We start from the raw sequence: 19,441 nt of genomic DNA, 5'->3' as shown, positions 1-19,441 counted from the left end.
GCTCTAAAACGTACTATTGTATATGATGTTGTGATATATGTGTATACTTATTGTAAAATGTCATGGTTTGAATATGTTTGATCCGGGGAGTAGAACTATTAGGAGGTGTTGCAGTGTTGGAGTTGGTGTGGTCTTGTTGGAGGAAGTGTGTCACTTCGGGTATGGGCAATGAAGCTGTCCTCCTAACTGCCTGGAAGACAGTCTTCTCCTGTCTGCCTTCAGATAATGATGTAGAACTCTTGGGTCGTTCTTCAGCACCGTGTCTGCCTAGATGCTTCCATATTCTTGCCATGATGATAACAAAATGAACCTCTAACTTGTAAATCAGCCACAAAAAATGTTGTCCCTTATAAGAATTGCCTTGGTCATGGGATCTCTTTTCAGAAATGGAATCCCTAACTAAGATATAAGACAACTTTCAGCTTTTGAGTATATGTATTTGCAAATTGTTAACCTTAATAACCAGCATACAAGATGATTTTTTTGCCTTTTTTTATTAGATATTTTCTTTATTTACATTTCAAATGCTATCCCGAAAGTTCCCTATACCATTCCCCCCACCCTGCTCTCCTACCTACCCACTCCCACTTCTTGGCCCTGGCATTCCCCTGTACTGGGGCATATAAAGTTTGCAAGACCAATGGGCCTCTCTTCCCAATGATGGCTGAGTAGACCATCTTCTCTTACATATGCAGCTACAGACATGAGCTCTGAGGGTACAAGATGTTTTATAGCCATGCTTTCTCTGTTTTTCTAAAATTTCATCCTAAGTTATTAAATTATACCTGAAGTATCACCAAATATTTTAACTGGTAGTTTTTGCATGAATGTGTGCCAACAAAGTAAAAAAACAGGAGGTGAGAAGTGAGGCAAAGGGAACAGTCTATGTTCTGTCACTTATAATGATAGTAAGCATTTGATGTTCTTCCTCTTCCTTGTTATATTTCTGTGATTACACAGGAGGCAAGCTACTATTCCATAAGAAAAGTGATTCAAAGGGTAGGCTAAGAGAGAGTCTAAGCCAATTTGATATTATTTGGTTGTTGTTTGAGAAACAAAGTCTCAGTGAGATCATTCTTATTATTTAGGAAGGGAAACAAAGAAACAATTGTGATTTAATTCTGTCTGCTTAAGCTTGCTAAACTTCCCAGGGGATGAAAGTTAAACAAGGAAATGAGTGTATGTCATTAGTTAATTAATAGTAAATAAATGCTCTTTTCAGAAATGTGTACAGACTTTTTCTGTACAAATGGCCAAAGATAAGTTTATCATATTCACATGCATTTAATTAGTACCCAGTGTGTAAAAGGTGGTACTAAAACTATCAGCTCAACCCCATGCCTTATGCCTTATGAAATTTGGAAGGGAAAATGGAAACTACATTCTATTTTATGTGCAGAAAACCTTTGTAAATTATGTAGCTGTTCCCACATGCATCTGGATGATGATGAATTGAGACTTAAAAGATCTCATCGATTCACACGTATCTAGTATCAAGCTCTGAACATTTGGCAACATCCTTTACTAAGCATTTGAATTTTAAGACATCACTCTAACAAATTACCTTATTAGAAGTGACCAGTGAATTAACAGTCGTCTCACATTCTGAAAGGCTTTACCACCAACTACTTTCCTTCCTATGCATAACAGACATATAGACACTCACATTATTTAATTTTTCATCAAAATAGATTAAATCCAGTAGGAAACTGAAAATTAAGCTGATGAACTTTTTAAAATTGATTATTTTATTTATTTACTTTCCAAATGATTCCCCACTTCCAGTCCCTCCTCCCAGACATTTTTACCCCCTCCTCTCTTCCCTTTGCCTTTGAGAGGGTGCTATTTCCCAGCCCTGCCCCAATCTGGCATTCTCCTTCTCTGTGTCATCAAATCTCTACAGGATTAGGCCCATCCTCTCTCTCTGAGGCCAGACAAGGTAGTTCTTTGCTACATATCTCTGCAAGTAGGGTGGGATGGCATGGGGTAAGACCAGTCCCTATATGCTCTTGTTGGCTTAGTCTCTGGGAGCTGCCAGTGGTCTGGGCTAGTTGACACTATTGTTCTTCCTTCCCTTCAGCTCCTTCAGTTCTCCCTCCCCCAACTCATCCATAGGGGTCCCCAACCTCAGTCCAATGGTTAGCTGTAGATATCTGCATATGTCTCAATCAGCTGTTGATAGACCTTCTTAGAGGACAGCTATGCTCTTGTCTGCAAGCACAACATAATAATAATAACAGTAATAGTGTCAGGGTTTGATGCTTGCCCACGGGATGGATCCTAAGATGGGCAGGTCACTGGATGGCCTTTCCTTCAGTCTGTGCTCCATTTTTTTTTCTGCATTTATTTTTGACAGGAATAATTCTGGGCCAAAATTTTGAAGGTAGGTTGGTGACCCCATCCTTCCATTGGTGGCCCTGTCTAACTACTGGAGGTGGTCTCTTTAGGTTCAATCTCTCCACTGTTGGATATTTGGCTAAGGTCATCCCCACTGAGTCCTAGGTGCCTCTCAAATCCCAGGTCTCTGGAACTTTGTAGAAGTCCACCCCTACAACCTGATTCACATTTAAGAAAAAACAATGAAAGACAGTATAACCCAAATATATTGGAAGTAAAAGTTGGAAAGTAGGCCAGAAAAATTGTAACCAAAATAATTTTGCCACAGTAATATTAAAATTAACATAGATAGAGGGAGGTTACTATACATAAGGGGATACTTCATAATTATAAATATAATGCATTGCTGACTAACAAAATCATGTATATAGATATAATTAATATTATATCAAATATATAAAAAGATATATTATACACATTAAAATAAATGGAAGATGTAATAGAAGATTAAAATACACTCTGCAGTAATCTGCTTAAATAAATAACATATTTTTTAAATGTGTATACAGTTTAAATTTATATGTATCATGATAAAAGAAAGTAGCACAAACTTTAAAATCTTCCTCAATTAAAATAAGATGTACATGAATCAATAAAATGTAGTATTGATAGAATAATAGTCTATTTGTAGTATAAAAGAGATTATATAAAAAATTTCTGTATATTCAAATTGTGACATGGAGCTGTAAGGATGGCTCAGTCAGTAAAAGATTTTCTTTGCAAATATGAACACATACATTTGAATCCATGTAAAAGGTGCCAGTCACTGTGGTGTGACATTCAATCCCAGTACTGACAGGGAACCTAGGACTCACTGTCTGAGCATCCTAGCCTACATGGTGAACACCAGGCCAATAAAAGATCCTGTCTTAAAAAATAGTAGATATCTCCTTAGGAATGATACTTTAGGTTTCATCTCTGACTTCCATAATCACACATATAAACAAAATGTACAGTATAAACACACACACACACACACACACACACACACACACATACACACCACACATGCACAACACAGTGGTTATATAGTTTGTGAGGAGAGGTAGATTTATATTTTGCTATTGACATATTTTTATTCAAAAAAAACAAAATAAATGAGTTTATTTTCTACAGAAGGCAAATATGTATTCTAGATAGATTCAAAATCAAAGCATAGAAAATAGAATGAACCAAAAAAGCCAAGCATCAAAAACTTTCAGAAAGATTTCGAACATATGTTTGACCTCAGATATGGAAGCATTTATGAAGTGCCAGACTGAAAGCAGGAAGCATGAAGAACGGATTTGCGAATTCGATAACCTGATTTTTAAAGATGCATTTGCAATGCTTTAATAAACAAAAAATTAGCATTTAGTACATGGAATGAAAATAAATGATGCCACCCAATCCAGCAGAATAGTGCAAGACATTTAAACAAATTTATGGGATAAACAGTTTAATAAATATATACAAATGGTCAATTTTGTTAACACAAGAGAATACCAGATATGAGTTCTCTATCTTAAATTTGACAGAAATGCAAATGACTATATGATTGTTGATGGAAATGTTAAAAACAGTGATTTGTTCCTGGTGAAGGGGCATAGCATGGGGAAAATTAGTTTTGTGTAGCTGGTGTGTCCCACAAAGTACCTGCCCACCAGAGAGCCATAGGTTCTGTCTCTCAGAGGCTATCAGTGTTACCCTGTATGGCACAACAGACTTTTGGGAGGATTACTTTGTGGATTTTGAGATGGAAACATTGACTTACAATGTTCACATTACAGCCAGGTTAACTTTAAGTAATAATATGATCTCTCTCTCTCTCTCTCTCTCTCTCTCTCTCTCTCTCTCTCTCTCTCAATTATACATCCAAGAAGCATTTAGAAAACCTTACACAGCTATCAATTTTATTAAAGTCATTGTTTCATTTTCTGGAAGTGATCAATCTAAAATCTATTTCCCTGCAGTAAAGACAAAGAGTCAGAGATCTGGTTTTTGTTAGTTTTGTTCTCTTCCCTGGGGTTCTTGGGAAGAATCTGTTCTGTGGCCACTTGCCCTTTTTCCCCTCTAAAGTCTCTGACTCTCACTGCTACATCTCCACCTTTCTTCTCTTCTATTTTCATTCTTGCCTCTCATACACAAAATATTTCTTTGGCAGGGGGAGCAGCGAATCCAAGGTCACTGTCACTCATGTAGTTGCTTTAATACATTACCATAAGCTGGGTATTACAAACCATACAAACTTCTTGTGCATAACTCAGGAAGCCAGAGTGTTCTAGAACAGGGTACCAGATTTGTTGATTGAAGAGAGCATAGTCCTCACGCAGGTACGTCCAGCTTTTTGACATTGCAGCCCAGCATTGCCATTTACAGAGTTCATGCTCTAGAACCGTAAAACGCAGTTATGAATATATGTATTTTCAAAACTCATAATGGTTTAAGTACATTGTTCAGTTTGTGTTGGGCTGGGTGTACATACATCCTCAGCCACAGGAAGCTGTATATAGCCCGCAGGCCACAAGCAGGACACAACTGTCTTATGACTTCTATGTGTTCTTATTGGTGGGGGATGGGCCTATCACCATCACCCTCCTCCTTCCTTCTCCCTGTTTTTCTTTTTTTTTTTTTTTTTTTTTTTTTTTGTTTCCGTGTACATTTATTAGGATAGCCACTGAATCTGAGCTGCAGGCCAAGGTTGTGCTATGTCTTTTTAAACCCAATCCATGATGGAACAGTCTAGCATCCAATTGTCTTGGACACCTTCCCAGAGACTGTTCCAGGTCCTTTCCCATAGTGCTACAGCTTTCCTTTCTTTTTTTTTTTTTTTAATATTTTTATTACATATTTTCCTCAATTACGTTTCCAATGCTATCCCAAAAGTCCCCCATAGCGCCCCCCCACTTCCCTATCCACCCATTCCCATTCTTTTGGCCCTGGCATTCCCCTATATTGGGGCATATAAAGTTTGCAAGTCCAATGGGCCTCTCTTTCCATTGATGGCTGACTAGGCCATCTTTCGATACATATGCAGCTAGAGACAAGAGCTCCGGGGTTCTAGTTAGTACATCATGTTGTTCCAACAACAGGGTTGCAGATCCCTTTAGCTCCTTGGGTACTTACTCTAGCTTCTCCATTGGGAGCCCTGTGATACATCCAATAGCTGACTGTGAACATCCACTCCTGTGTTTGCTAGGCCCCAGCATCGTCTCACAAGAGACAGCTATATTTGGGTCCTTTCAGCAAAATCTTGCTAGTGTATGCAATGGTGTCAGCGTTTAGAAGTTGATTATGGGATGGATCCCTGGGTACGGCAGTCTCTAAATGGTCCATCCTTTCATCACCGCTACAAACTTTGTCTCTGTAACTCCTTCCCTGGGTGTTTTGTTCCCAATTCTGAGAAGGTGCACAGTGTCCACACTTTGGTCTTCATTCTTCTTGAGTTTCATGCGTTTAGCAAATTGTATCTTAAATCTTGGGTATCCTAAGTTTTGGGCTAATATCCACTTATCAGTGAATACATATTGTGTGAGTTCTTTTGTGATTGTGTTACTTCACTCAAGATGATGCCCTCCAGGTCCATCCATTTGGCTAGGAATTTCATAAATTCATTCTTTTTAATAGCTGAGTAGTACTCCATTGTGTAAATGTACCATAATTTCTGTATCCATTCCTCTGTTGAGGGACATCTGGGTTCTTTCCAGCTTCTGGCTATTTTAAATAGGGCTGCTATGAACATAGTGGAACATGTGTCCTTTTTACCGGTTGGGACATCTTCTGGATATATGCCCAGGAGAGGTATTGCTGGATCCTCCGGTAGTACTATGTCCAATTTTCTGAGGAACCGCCAGACTGATTTCCAGAGTGGTTGTACAAGCTTGCAATCCCACCAACAATGGAGGAGTGTTCGTCTTTCTCCACATCCTCGCCAGCAACTGCTGTCACCTGAATTTTTGATCTTAGCCATTCTGACTGGTGTGAGGTGGAATCTCAGGGTTGTTTTGATTTGCATTTCCCTGATGATTAAGGATGTTGAACATTTTTTTCAGGTGCTTCTCTGCCATTCGGTATTCCTCAGGCGAGAATTCTTTGTTCAGTTCTGAGCCCCATTTTTTAATGGGGTTATTTGACTTTCTGGAGTCCACCTTCTTGAGTTCTTTATATATATTGGATATTAGGCCCTTATCTGATTTAGGATAGGTGAAGATCCTTTCCCAATCTGTTGGTGGTTTTTTTGTCTTATTGATGGTGTCTTTAGCCTTGCAGAAGCTTTGTAGTTTCATGAGGTCCCACTTGTCAATTCTCGATCTTACAGCACAAGCCATTACTGTTCTATTCAGGAATTTTTCCCCTGTGCCCATATCTTCAAGGCTTTTCCCCACTTTCTCCTCTATAAGTTTCAGTGTCTCTGGTTTTATGTGAAGTTCCTTGATCCACTTAGACTTGACCTTAGTACAAGGAGATAGGAATGGATCAATTCGCATTCTTCTACATGTTAACAACCAGTTGTGCCAGCACCATTTGTTGAAAATGCTGTCTTTCTTCCACTGGATGTTTTTAGCTCCCTTGTCGAAGATCAAGTGACCGTAGGTGTGTGGGTTCATTTCTGGGTCTTCAATTCTATTCCATTGGTCTATTTGTCTGTCACTATACCAGTACCATGCAGTTTTTATCACAATTGCTCTGTAGTAGAGCTTTAGGTCCGGCATGGTGATTCCACCAGAGGTTCTTTTATCCTTGAGAAGAGTTTTTGCTATCCTAGGTTTTTTGTTATTCCAGATGAATTTGCAGATTGCACTTTCTAATTCGTTGAAGAATTGAGTTGGAATTTTGATGGGGATTGCATTGAATCTGTAGATTGCTTTTGGCAAGATAGCCATTTTTACAATGTTGATCCTGCCAATCCATGAGCATGGGAGATCTTTCCATCTTCTGAGATCTTCTATAATTTCTTTCTTCAGAGACTTGAAGTTTTTATTATACAGATCTTTCACTTCCTTAGTTAGAGTCACGCCAAGATATTTTATATTATTTGTGACTATTGAGAAGGGTGTTGTTTCCCTAATTTCTTTCTCAGCCTGTTTATTCTTTGTGTAGAGAAAGGCCATTGATTTGTTTGAGTTAATTTTATATCCAGCTACTTCACCGAAGCTGTTTATCAGGCTTAGGAGTTCTCTGGTGGAATTTTTAGGGTCACTTATATATACTATCATATCATCTGCAAAGAGTGATATTTTGACTTCATCTTTTCCAATTTGTATCCCTTTGATCTCCTTTTGTTGTCGAATTGCTCTGGCTAGGACTTCAAGTACAATGTTGAATAGGTATGGAGAAAGTGGACAGCCTTGTCTAGTCCCTGATTTTAGAGGGATTGCTTCAAGCTTCTGACCATTTACTTTGATGTTGGCTACTGGTTTGCTGTAGATTGCTTTTATCATGTTTAGGTATGGGCCTTGAATTCCTGATCTTTTCAAGACTTTTATCATGAATGGGTGTTGGATCTTGTCAAATGCTTTTTCCGCATCTAACGAGATGACCATGTGGTTTTTGTCTTTGAGTTTGTTTATATACTGGATTACGTTGATGGATTTCCGTATATTGAACCATCCCTGCATCCCTGGGATGAAACCTACTTGGTCAGGATGGATGATTGTTTTGATGTGTTCTTGGATTCGGTTAGCAAGAATTTTATTGAGGATTTTTGCATCAATATTCATAAGGGATATTGGTCTGAAGTTTTCTATCTTTGTTGGGTCTTTTTGTGGTTTAGGTATCAGAGTAATTGTGGCTTCATAGAATGAGTTGGGTAGAGTACCTTCTGTTTCTATTTTGTGGAATAGTTTGTGAAGAACTGGGATTAGATCTTCTTTGAAGGTCTGATAGAACTCTGCACTAAACCCATCTGGTCCTGGGATTTTTTTGATTGGGAGACTATTAATGACTGCTTCTATTTCTTTGGGGGATATAGGGCTGTTTAGATCATTAACCTGATCTTGATTCAACTTTGGTACCTGGTATCTGTCTAGGAACTTCTCCATTTCATCCAGGTTCTCCAGTTTTGTTGAGCATAGCCTTTGGTAGAAGGATCTGATGGTGTTTTGGATGTGTTCAGGATCTGTTGTTATGTCTCCTTTTTCATTTCTGATTTTTTTAATTAGGATGCTTTCCCTGTGCCCTCTAGTGAGTCTGGCTAAGGGTTTATCTATCGTGTTGATTTTCTCAAAGAACCAGCTCCTTGATTGGTTGATTCTTTGAATAGTTTTTCTTGTTTCCACTTGGTTGATTTCACCCCTGAGTTTGATTATTTCCTGCCGTCTACTCCTCTTGGGTGAATTTGCTTCCTTTTGTTCTAGTGCTTTTAGGTGTGTTGTCAAGCTTCTAATGTGTGCTCTTTCTAGTTTCCTTTTGGAGGCACTCAGAGCTATGAGTTTTCCTCTTAGAAATGCTTTCATTGTGTCCCATAAGTTTGGGTATGTTGTGGCTTCATTTTCATTGAACTCTAAAAAGTCCTTAATTTCTTTCTTTATTCCTTCCTTGACCAAGGTATCATTGAGAAGAGTGTTGTTCAGTTTCCACGTGAAGGTTGGCTTTCTATTATTTATTTTGTTATTGAAGATCAGCCTTCGTCCATGGTGATCTGATAGGATGCATGGGACAATTTCAATGTTTTTGTATCTGTTGAGTCCTGTTTTGTGCCCAATTACGTGGTCAATTTTGGAGAAGGTACCATGAGGTGCTGAGAAGAAGGTGTATCCTTTTGTTTTAGGGTAAAATGTTCTGTAGATATCTGCCAGATCCATTTGATCCATAACTTCTGTTAGTTTCACTGTGTCCCTGTTTAGTTTCTCTTTCAATGATCTGTCCATTGGTGAAAGTGGTGTGTTGAAGTCTCCCACTATTATTGTATGAGGTGCAATGTGTGCTTTGAGATTTACTAAAGTTTCTTTAATGAATGAGGCTGCCTTTGTATTTGGAGCATAGATATTCAGGATTGATAGTTCCTCTTGGAGGATTTTACCTTTGATGAGTATGAAGTGCCCCTCCCTGTCTTTTTTGATGACTTTGGGTTGGAAGTCATTCTTATCTGATATTAGAATGGCTACTCCAGCTTGTTTCTTCATACCATTTGCTTGGAAAATTGTTTTCCAGCCTTTCATTCTGAGGTAGTGTCTATCTTTTTCTCTGAGATGAGTTTCTTGTAAGCAGCAAAATGTTGGGTCTTGTTTGTGTAGCCAGTTTGTTAGTCTATGTCTTTTTATCGGGGAGTTGAGTCCATTGATATTAAGAGATATTAAGGAAAAGTAATTGTTGTTTCCTGTTATTTTTGTTGTTAAAGTTGGCATTCTGTTCTTGTGGCTGTCTTCTTTTAGGTTTGTTGAGGGATTACCTTCTTGTTGTTTCTAGGGCGTGTTTCCTGTCCTTGTATTGGTTTTTTTCTGTTATTATCCTTTGAAGGGCTGGATTCGTGGAGAGATAATGTGTGAATTTGGCTTTGTCGTGGAATACTTTGGTTTCTCCATCTATGTTAATTGAGAGTTTGGCTGGGTATAGTAGCTTGGGCTGGAATTTGTGTTCTTTTAGTGTCTGTATAACATCTGTCCAGGATCTTCTAGCTTTCATAGTCTCTGGTGAAAAATCTGGTGTAATTCTGATAGGCTTGCCTTTATATGTTACTTGGCCTTTTTCTCTTACTGCTTTTAGTATTCTATCTTTATTTAGTGCATTTGTTGTTCTGATTATTATGTGTCGGGAGGTATTTCTTTTCTGGTCCAGCCTATTTGGAGTTCTGTAGGCTTCTTGTATGTTCATGGGCATCTCTTTCTTTAGATTTGGGAAGTTTTCTTCTATAATTTTGTTGAAGATGTTTGCTGGTCCTTTGAGTTGAAAATCTTCATTCTCATCCACTCCTATTATCCGTAGGTTTGGTCTTCTCATTGTGTCCTGTATTTCCTGGATGTTTTGAGTTAGGATCTTTTTGCATTTTCCATTTTCCTTGATTGTTGTGCCCATGTTCTCTATGGAATCTTCTGCACCTGAGATTCTCTCTTCCATCTCTTGTATTCTGTTGCTGATGCTTGCATCTATGGTTCCAGATTTCTTTCCTAGGGTTTCTATCTCCAGTGTTGCCTCATTTTGGGTTTTCTTTATTGTGTCTACTTCCCTTTTTAGGTCTAGTATGGTTTTGTTCATTTCCATCATCTGATTGGATGTGTTTTCCTGTTTCTCTTTAAGGACTTCTACCAGTTTGGTTGTGTTTTCCTGTTTTTCTTTAAGGACTTGTAACTCTTTAGCCATGTTCTCCTGTAGTTCTTTAAAGTCCTTCTTGATGTCCTCTACCATCATCATGAGATATGCTTTTAAATCCAGGTCTAGTTTTTCAGGTGTGTTGGGGTGCCCTGGACTGGGCGAAGTGGGAGTGCTGGGTCCTGATGATGGTGAGTGGTCTTGGTTTCTGTTAGTAAGATTCTTACCTTTACCTCTCGCCATCTGGTAATCTCTGGAGTTGTTATAGTTGTCTCTGTTCAGAGGTTGTTCTTCTGGGGATTCTGAGTATCCTCTGTCAGCAGACCTGTACAGACTAAGTTCGGCGGAGTCCCGGAGCCAAGATGGTGCTCCCTGCAGAGCAGGTCACTGTTCTCCGGCTGGGAGGGTGTCGGATGTCTGCGGCCCCAAAAGGGTGCTGCCTCAGCGGTTCTGTGGCTCCCGCCTGTCCCAGAAGCTGTCTGCCTCTGTGGTCCTCACTCTGACCTGTACAGACTAAGTTCGGCGGAGTCCCGGAGCCAAGATGGCGCTCCCTGCAGGGCAGGTCACTGTCCTCCGACTGGGAGGGTGCCGGATGTCTGCGGCCCCTAAAGGGTGCTGCCTCAGCAGCTCTGTGGCTCCCGCCTGTCCCAGAAGCCCTCTGCCCCCGTGGTCCCCACTCTGACCTGTAGAGACTAAGCTGGGCGGAGTCCCAGAGCCAAGATGGCGCTCCCTGCAGGGCAGGTCACTGTCCTCCGACTGGGAGGGTGCCGGATGTCTGCGGCCCCAAAAGGGTGCTGCCTCAGCGGCTCTGTGGCTCCCGCCTGTCCCAGAAGCTGTCTGCCTCTGTGGTCCTCACTCTAACCTGTTGACTAAGTTCGGCGGAGTCCCGGAGCCAAGATGGCACTCTCTGCAGGGCAGGTCTCTGTCCTCCGGCTGGGAGGGTGCTGGAAGTCTGCTCCCTGTTTTTCAAGGAGACAAATGTCATTCAACAAAGTTGTGTCCTCATCACCTAGTAACTTACTCAAAGGTCCATTTCTATTTTTTTCCTTTTTAAAAAAAATGTATTTATTTTTAATCTCTGATCCTTTTTTACAGTCCAGACTTCATCCCCCTTCTGATTTGCGCCCCACCCCCAGCTGCTGCCCATCCAATACCTTTCCCCCACGCCCCTGCTGTCTCCAAGAGGTTGTCCCTACCCCATCCCACCAGGTCTCCCTACTCCCTGCGTCCTGAAGTCTCTCCAGCGTTAGGGCATCTTCCTGCTCTGGGCCCAGACCAGGCAGTCTTTTGTTTTATAGGTGTTGGGGCCTAATATCAGCTGTTGTATGCTGCCTGGTGGTGGTTCAGTGTCTGAGAGATCTCAGAGGTCCAGGTTAGTTGAGACTGCTGGTCTTCCCATGGGGCTGCCCTCTTCCTCAGTTTCTTCCAGATTTTCCCCAATTCAACCACAGGGGTTCCCAGCTTCTGACCATTTGGTTGGGTGCTAATATCTCTTTCAGCTGCTTGTTGAAGACCCATCTCTTAATGCCCACAAACTGAGGCTTAAATTTGAGCCCATGTAGTTTTCTTTGGAGAGACATAACACTTCCCAGCAGGGATGTCTATACAGCTGCATTGCCTCATGACTGGAACATAAGAAAATGATACATGTTTCTCTCAGTATTGCTATACTTACAGATTCCAGTGTGACAAAGGAGTAAATAGAAATATTTGCTTCTTCATACATTAAAAAATGATAGAGATGGAGAATTAAAAGGCTGAATCTGGAATAGTCAACTAAAATTGTAGGTATACATTAGAACAAAGGAAAGGGATAGAGAGTCTTAACCATGCTTCACATCCTTTGTAGTCCCTAGGAGAAAAGATGATCCAGGCAGATGCTGATATTTATTGGTCATAAGTGGTTTGCCTGCCTTATTCTATAGTCTTTCTTCTTTTCCCATGAGAAGATGGCCTATGAGTTAAATCTCTATATACTTTATCACATACACTAAGAAAACTTTTAAAATATATTTTCGTGACTTGGAAAATTTTTACATTTATAAAATGTATTTTAGTTGTTTTCATCTGTTTATCCTCAGTTCACCCCTATCACCTGTTCCTTCCCCGTTGTAACCCTTCTTTCTAACCTGTCTCCTTGCTACTTTTACTCTGATTTTTATGTGGAGCCTAAAAAATTTAATTAGAGTTCTTGTATGAGCATGGAAAGAGACTACTGCTAAGTTATACAAAGTACCATTTTAAAAGTCAAAAGGGCACTCTTGAATATTGTAGTGAGAGGCATTTTAAACAAGTATTTTTGAGATATGTGCCCACAGGTGGAGGTGTGTGTTTTCCAACATAGACCCAAATTATTCTCCACTCATCTTTCACAAAAGTTAATGAAGTGCTGCAGAATCTGAGTGCCAGGCACTCTCACAGGGCTGCTGTTTCACCATGATCATGGTTGGAGACAAGAATGGCAGACTTCCTTTCTTCTGCCTTCCATTCATTCACTTGAGCTTGAGAAATGTTTTCAGGGCTGAGTGTACACAGAGGAAAGGATGGAGTTCTTATAGATAGAGTTCTCCATAGGCTAGACTTCTTAATGACACAGTTCTTTCCTTTCTTTCTGCATATTCTTATGTGGAGAAAACCATAGACAGAATGATTTGATTCTGTCTTGTGTAGCATATGGGATGGACAAACATCAGTCACACGACTGTTCACAATCTCACCTTTATCTCCAGCAGCCATCTACTTTGTATTATGTAGCTGCCTATATTATAACACCTTTCATATTCCTTTTCTTTTCTTTTAAATCCTACTAGAGCCTAGGCACTATCCTTGCAGACTGTCTTACACATATGCTGTTTTAGGTCACTTTAGGAAGATACTGTGACAAAGACAATGAATCTGAAAAGGTGACTGTTTAAGCTTTCTGACAGAGATCCTGATATCTCAGAATCTGGTCTGTGGTCTTTGATTCCCATCCCAAGGCAGTAACAAATTCTCATTAGTAATATTTTGACTTCCACTATTTCAAATAAACTACTAATATTTTCTGTCTTAGGTTCTGAATGATAACACAGTCAAATCACATTTTCAAGATAACAAATACTTCAAATTTGAAGCTTCTTTCCAGCATATTTTGAGAAGTTTTTATTGTTTCCTGAATGAAGACCAAATGCTTTGTCAATGCCATTAGGGTCATTGACACTTTGGCATGTATGATTGAATAGGCTCTACTTACATATTATTGACACAATAACATAGTAAGAAAGACTGTAAGTAAATAAATATATGTCAGCTTGAGATAGTAAAGAATTAGCTAACTCAGCATAGCCTGGGAGATCAGAAGTCAAAAAAGATCTTGTGATAATGTATCACCAATTTTTAAATGAAAAGAACAAAGGATATATTCCATGGGTCTTATTTTTGATGGCCTGTACCAGAGTGCTATGAAAAATGTTTATACAGTATGTTTCTTATGTAATACTTTTTAATGAAATTCTACCTATGGAAATAAGAGTAGAATACTGGTCTTAGCATTATGATATTCTTTGTGTTCCAGGGATATAGCCATAATCTCTGCCACGCTTAATATTGACTATGAACCTGACAGGATCTGGCATTGTCTAAAATACATATCTGTGGGTTATAACTTGAAGACAGTTTCTAGACTGGATTAACTGGAGTGGGAATATTCATGGTAAATATGGGTAGCACCAGCCCCTGGACAATATCACTGACTTAATGAAAGTAGACGAGATCTGAGGGTTAAGATATTTTTCCTGATTTCAGATTCAATGTGAGCAATTACCTCAATCTCCAACAGCCACGACTCCTTGATAAAGCTCAGCAGTACCCTCAAACTTTGAGCCAGGAAAAAAAAAGTCATACCTTAAGTTAGTTCCCATCCCTCTCAACCTCCTGGTTTTATTTATTCCTTTAATTTTAATATTTAAAATTGGATCCATTTAGTCCAATTTGTGTTGAGAATATGTTCCTAGATCTGTGAACATTTATGACATGACCAATTTTCTAAGGGTAGAATTCTTAAAGACAATTGCCTGATCCTTCCCCGGAACTCACCAATAGTCTCTAGCTCCTCATCCAGGGGGAGGAGCTTATGAGACTTATTTCCTTCCCTGCTACACTGCGGATCATGTTGAATTGCACAGGTTGTGTGCAGGAAATCACAGTCAATATGAGTTCATGAGTACAGCTGCCCTATCATGAAGAGAAGATACTTTTCTCTATTTTTTCTGCTTTCCTAGATTCTATAGAAGCTCTAAATTAAGCACATGCATGTAAATATTTGGTGCCAAGATCCACATATGAATGAGAACATGACGTCTGTCTCTCTGGGTCTGTGTTACCTCACTTAGAATGACTGAATCCAGTTCCATCTAGTTACCATTTTTCTTTACAGAATCAAGAGCATGTACTTTTGTAGGATAATGCATAAGTTGCCACATGCTGATGTTGGCATTATTAGATAATTTTAATTATCTTTGAAAGATGATACTCCAATAAGTTACAGATAATTTGTAATGCTGTTTATTCTCTTGACTTTCACTGTGTAAATGTCTTAAGTCTTAACCGATAGAACATCTTCTCCAGTATTTCCATGTCTCTTTTTGGAAAGTGTGAACTGCTTTCATTTATTTTGTCAGTGAATCTTGTCTCATCGCCAAACCTCCAGTACAGTGTGTATACATACACACAGAGACAGTGATGTTATTGTCTGTGTGTCAGTAAGAGCGGCAGTGAGAGAGGAAATTAAAAAGCAACAGGTGATGAAAAACAGAACGATTACATCTTTTCTGAGCACAAACACAGCCGAAACCTGAGAATGCTAAAAGACATTTATTTATATCCAGTAAATATTTGTTTTTGTACAATGGTACCATATTTCATTGTTGACAAGGAAAACCCAACCAGATTTCATGAGCACCTAAGTTTGATATTTATTTTACAAAAGTGATGTGGCAAGCTCTAAAAGTTTTCCACAAGGTTCTTCTATTTTTTTTTTCTTTAAGTTCTTCTTAATACTGAAGGGTGGACTTAGGCAGGCCCAATTGGAAAATGTGGCCTTTGTGATTTTGACTCTGTTCTCTTGCTGCCCTAAAATGACACCCGATACTCAGCTCTGAGAATCTGATTGAGCACAGTTATCTGATCGCTGGAGAGATCATTATTATGGGAAGCTAACAGACTAAGGGTCTCCTCTCTAGGTCTCAGAAGTGGACACTCCAGACTCTACTGTGTGTCCTGCCATTTTCTAGACATGTAGAGAGTCTTGTGCCAGTACCAATGATCTCATGAATGTATAGGAATTTTACATCTATTTATAACCAAGACCCATATTTCAAATTCATAAAGCAAAAGCTAATGGATAAGACATTTTTCCATATAAGAAGTTACTCAATGGATATTTTCCTTGCTGTGAAAAATTAAAAATCAACCACGGGGCTGCAAACTCTTTCTGTCACTGGCTGAGATGGGCTTTGGTGTTTTTGTTTGGAAATGAAGATGTTGAGGCTCAGGGAGATTGTGGTATGAGAACGACATCATCCAGCTAGAGATGGCAGCTGGGCTGCAATTTGAACTGCAGGTTTTCTAATTCTACACCCATGTCTCTTCCTAGTACAGGAAAATAAAATGAAGTAAAACTGAAACATAGATCAAGCCACATTCAACAATTTATTCCATAAAATATATATGTAAATACACTCAAGAATAGTAGTACTAAAAGCCTTTCCTCAGCTGTGTGAAGCTTTGAAACATAATATTTGAATGTTAAATAGAATTTATTTCTTCACCCATAATGCCAGGAAATTCAGATAATTCTCAAGAGGAAAAAAATAATGAAAGGAGAACGTTTGAGTTGTCTGTGTGTATCATCATAGTCTAAAAGGTGCAAACACACTTTTATTATGCTTCCTTATGTGCAAAAAGTCAGTTTCAGGGAAAAGTGAAAGAAAGCAGCAGCGAGAGAAGAGGAGGCAGACCCCTGGGAAGTTCTGTTGTCCCCTTAAAATACTCATCTCCCCCGTACTTTGCCCCACAACTGGAGCTTTGGACTCTTTCGTTCACATTTTCACTTCCCAATGCATTCTGTCATTGGTAAGAATTTTGAAATATATTTTAGATAATATTAAGCAAGAAGGGATTATGTTAAGGGAAAAAAATGTGTGTTCACTCTAATAGCTATTTAGAGAGTGAAATGCCAATAAGCTTAAAAAAAAAAAGCTACTTATCTTAACCCACAAACAGGGGACTTGTTCATGTTTAGATGTGTGATAGTGACCTCATAACTTTGTAGAGGCTGATGACATGGATGAGAAGCAGTAGGGTTTGGAAGGCTTTTATGTTGAAACACAGAAATTTTGGAACAACTCAAACCCTTTAGGTACAGTGCTTGTGCGACATTAGTTTGTGTGAGGAATGTATGGTAGGGATAGTCAACAATCTGTTCAAGCTTTTGTTAGACATTTATGTGCCATTACCAATATACCACCTCTATTTGAGAGGGACCTGAGCACTGCAGGTGTATAGAGAGGCTTTCTGAACACATTGGTCTAATCTATGGTGAGTCTTTTCATTCTGTATTATTATGCTTCTTACTTCGAGTTCTCAGTTTTGGCGTCTTGGTTTAATGGTATCTTTTTTTTTAATTTGTTATTAGATATATTCTTTATTTGACTTTCAAATGTTATACCCTTTCCTTCTCTCCCCTCTGAAAACCCCCTATCCCATCCCTTCCCCCCACCCCCGCTTCTATGAGGGTGTTCCCTCAACCCACTAACCCACTCCTGCTTCCCCTGGCATTTCCCTACAATGGGGCCTCAAGCCTTTACAGGATCAAGGGCCTTTCCTCCTATTGATAGCCTAAAAGGCCATCCTCTGCCACATATGTGGCTGTAGCCATGAGTCCCTACATGTGTATCTTTGGTTGGTGGTTTTGTCCCTGGGAGCTCTGGGGTACTGGTTAGTTCATATTGTTGTTCTTCCTCTGGGACTGCAAACCCCTTCAGCTATTTCATTCCTTTCTCTAGCTCCTCCATTGGGAACCCTGTTCTCAGTCCAATTGTTGGCTGTGAGCATCTGCATCTGTATTTGTCAGGCACTGTCAGAGCCTCTCAGGAGACAGCTATATCAGGCTCCTGTCAGCAAGCACTTCTGGGCACCAACAATAGTGTCTGGGTTTGGTGGCTGCATATGGGATGGATCCCCAGGTGGGGAAGTCTCTGGATGGCCTTTCATCCAGTCTCTGCTCCAAACTTTGTCTCTGTATCTCCTTCCTGGGTATTTTGTTTCCCCTTCTAAGAAGGAACAAAGTATCCAAAGTTTGGTCTTTTTTCTTGAGTTTCATGTGGTCTGTGAACTGTATCTTGGGTATTCTGAGTTAATGGGCTAATATCCACATATCAGTGAGTGCATACCCTGTGTGTTCTTTTGTGATTGGGTTACCGTACTCAGGATGATATTTTCTACTTCCATCCATTTGCCTTAGAATTTCATAAATTCATTGTTTTTAATAGCTGAGTAGTGCTCCATTGTGTAAATGTATCACATTTTCTTTATCTATTCTTAGACTCCAGAGAACCAAATAACCCTATTCAAAGTGGGGTACTGAGCTAAAGAAAGAATTCTCAACTGAGGAATACTGACTGACTGAGAAACACCTAAAGAAATGTTCGACATCCTTAGTCATCAAGGAAACGCAGGCAAAACAACGGTGAGATTCCACCTCACACCAGAGAGAATGGCTAAGATCAAACACTCAGGTGACAACAGATGCTGATAAGGATGTGAAGAAAGAGGAACGCTCCTTCTTTGCTGGTGGGATTGCAAGCTGGTACAACCACTTTGGAAATTAGTCCTCAGAAAATGAGGACCCAGATATACCACTCCTGGGTGTATACCTGAAAGATGCTCTAACATGTAATGAGGACACATGCTCCACTATGTTCACAACGGCCTTATTTATAATAACCAGAAGCTGGAAAGAAGCCAGATGTCCTTCAACCGAGGAATTGATGCAGAAAATGTGGTACATTTTCATAATGTTACCTTTATAGGAAGTCTTCTCTGTTTGTATGCTCCACAGAGGGTCTCATGTCCTCTGTCTCAGGTAGACTTGCTTTTGCTTTTGCAAACCTTGCTCTCAACTATCTGGCATTTTTATTACTTTACTTTTGTAATTGTGTGTTTCTCTCCATTGCAGTGCTTTGCACATTACCTTAAGTTTGGAATGCTTTATTAGTTATCGTCCTAGGTTTTTATTTACACTTTCATAAATTAGGCACTGTCAGATCACAAATCATACCTACCACACTAACCATAGCATATTCATAACACAAGGAACTGTTTAATACCTGAAATTTTTACATCTCGATATTTTTTCTTTTGAGTCTCTGACTCCTAGTTATGATCGGATCCCAAGCAGATTCAGACTGACAGGCCTTAGATATGCAAAGCTCACATGCTGGAAGTTGAAAATGCAACATTTATTCTGAGTCTGGAATTCTCATGTTTATTCTGGCAAAACCATCTCTGTGAAAAGCTGAACTTCTCCTTAAGCTAATAATCATCATCTTTGCCTTGGCTTACTCATGGCCTCTGAATTCTAGCATTGTGACTACCAGACAGTGACATAAAATATAAAACTACAGGAATAACACACTGTGATAACAGCTAAAATATAGTGGATTTTATTCAGTATTCTTTTAAAGAATTTCTGTATTAATTCTTTGTAAATTTTATACAATGTGTTTTGATCATATGTATTGCCTCTTCCAACTCCTCCCAGATTCACCCCCGCTTTCCT

This window comes from Mus caroli, unplaced genomic scaffold (genome assembly GCF_978045245.1).
Source record: "Mus caroli unplaced genomic scaffold, Mus_caroli_1 scaffold_2, whole genome shotgun sequence".
NCBI classification, from domain to species: Eukaryota; Metazoa; Chordata; class Mammalia; order Rodentia; family Muridae; genus Mus; species Mus caroli.
Note: the sequence above shows the minus strand (reverse complement) of the source record.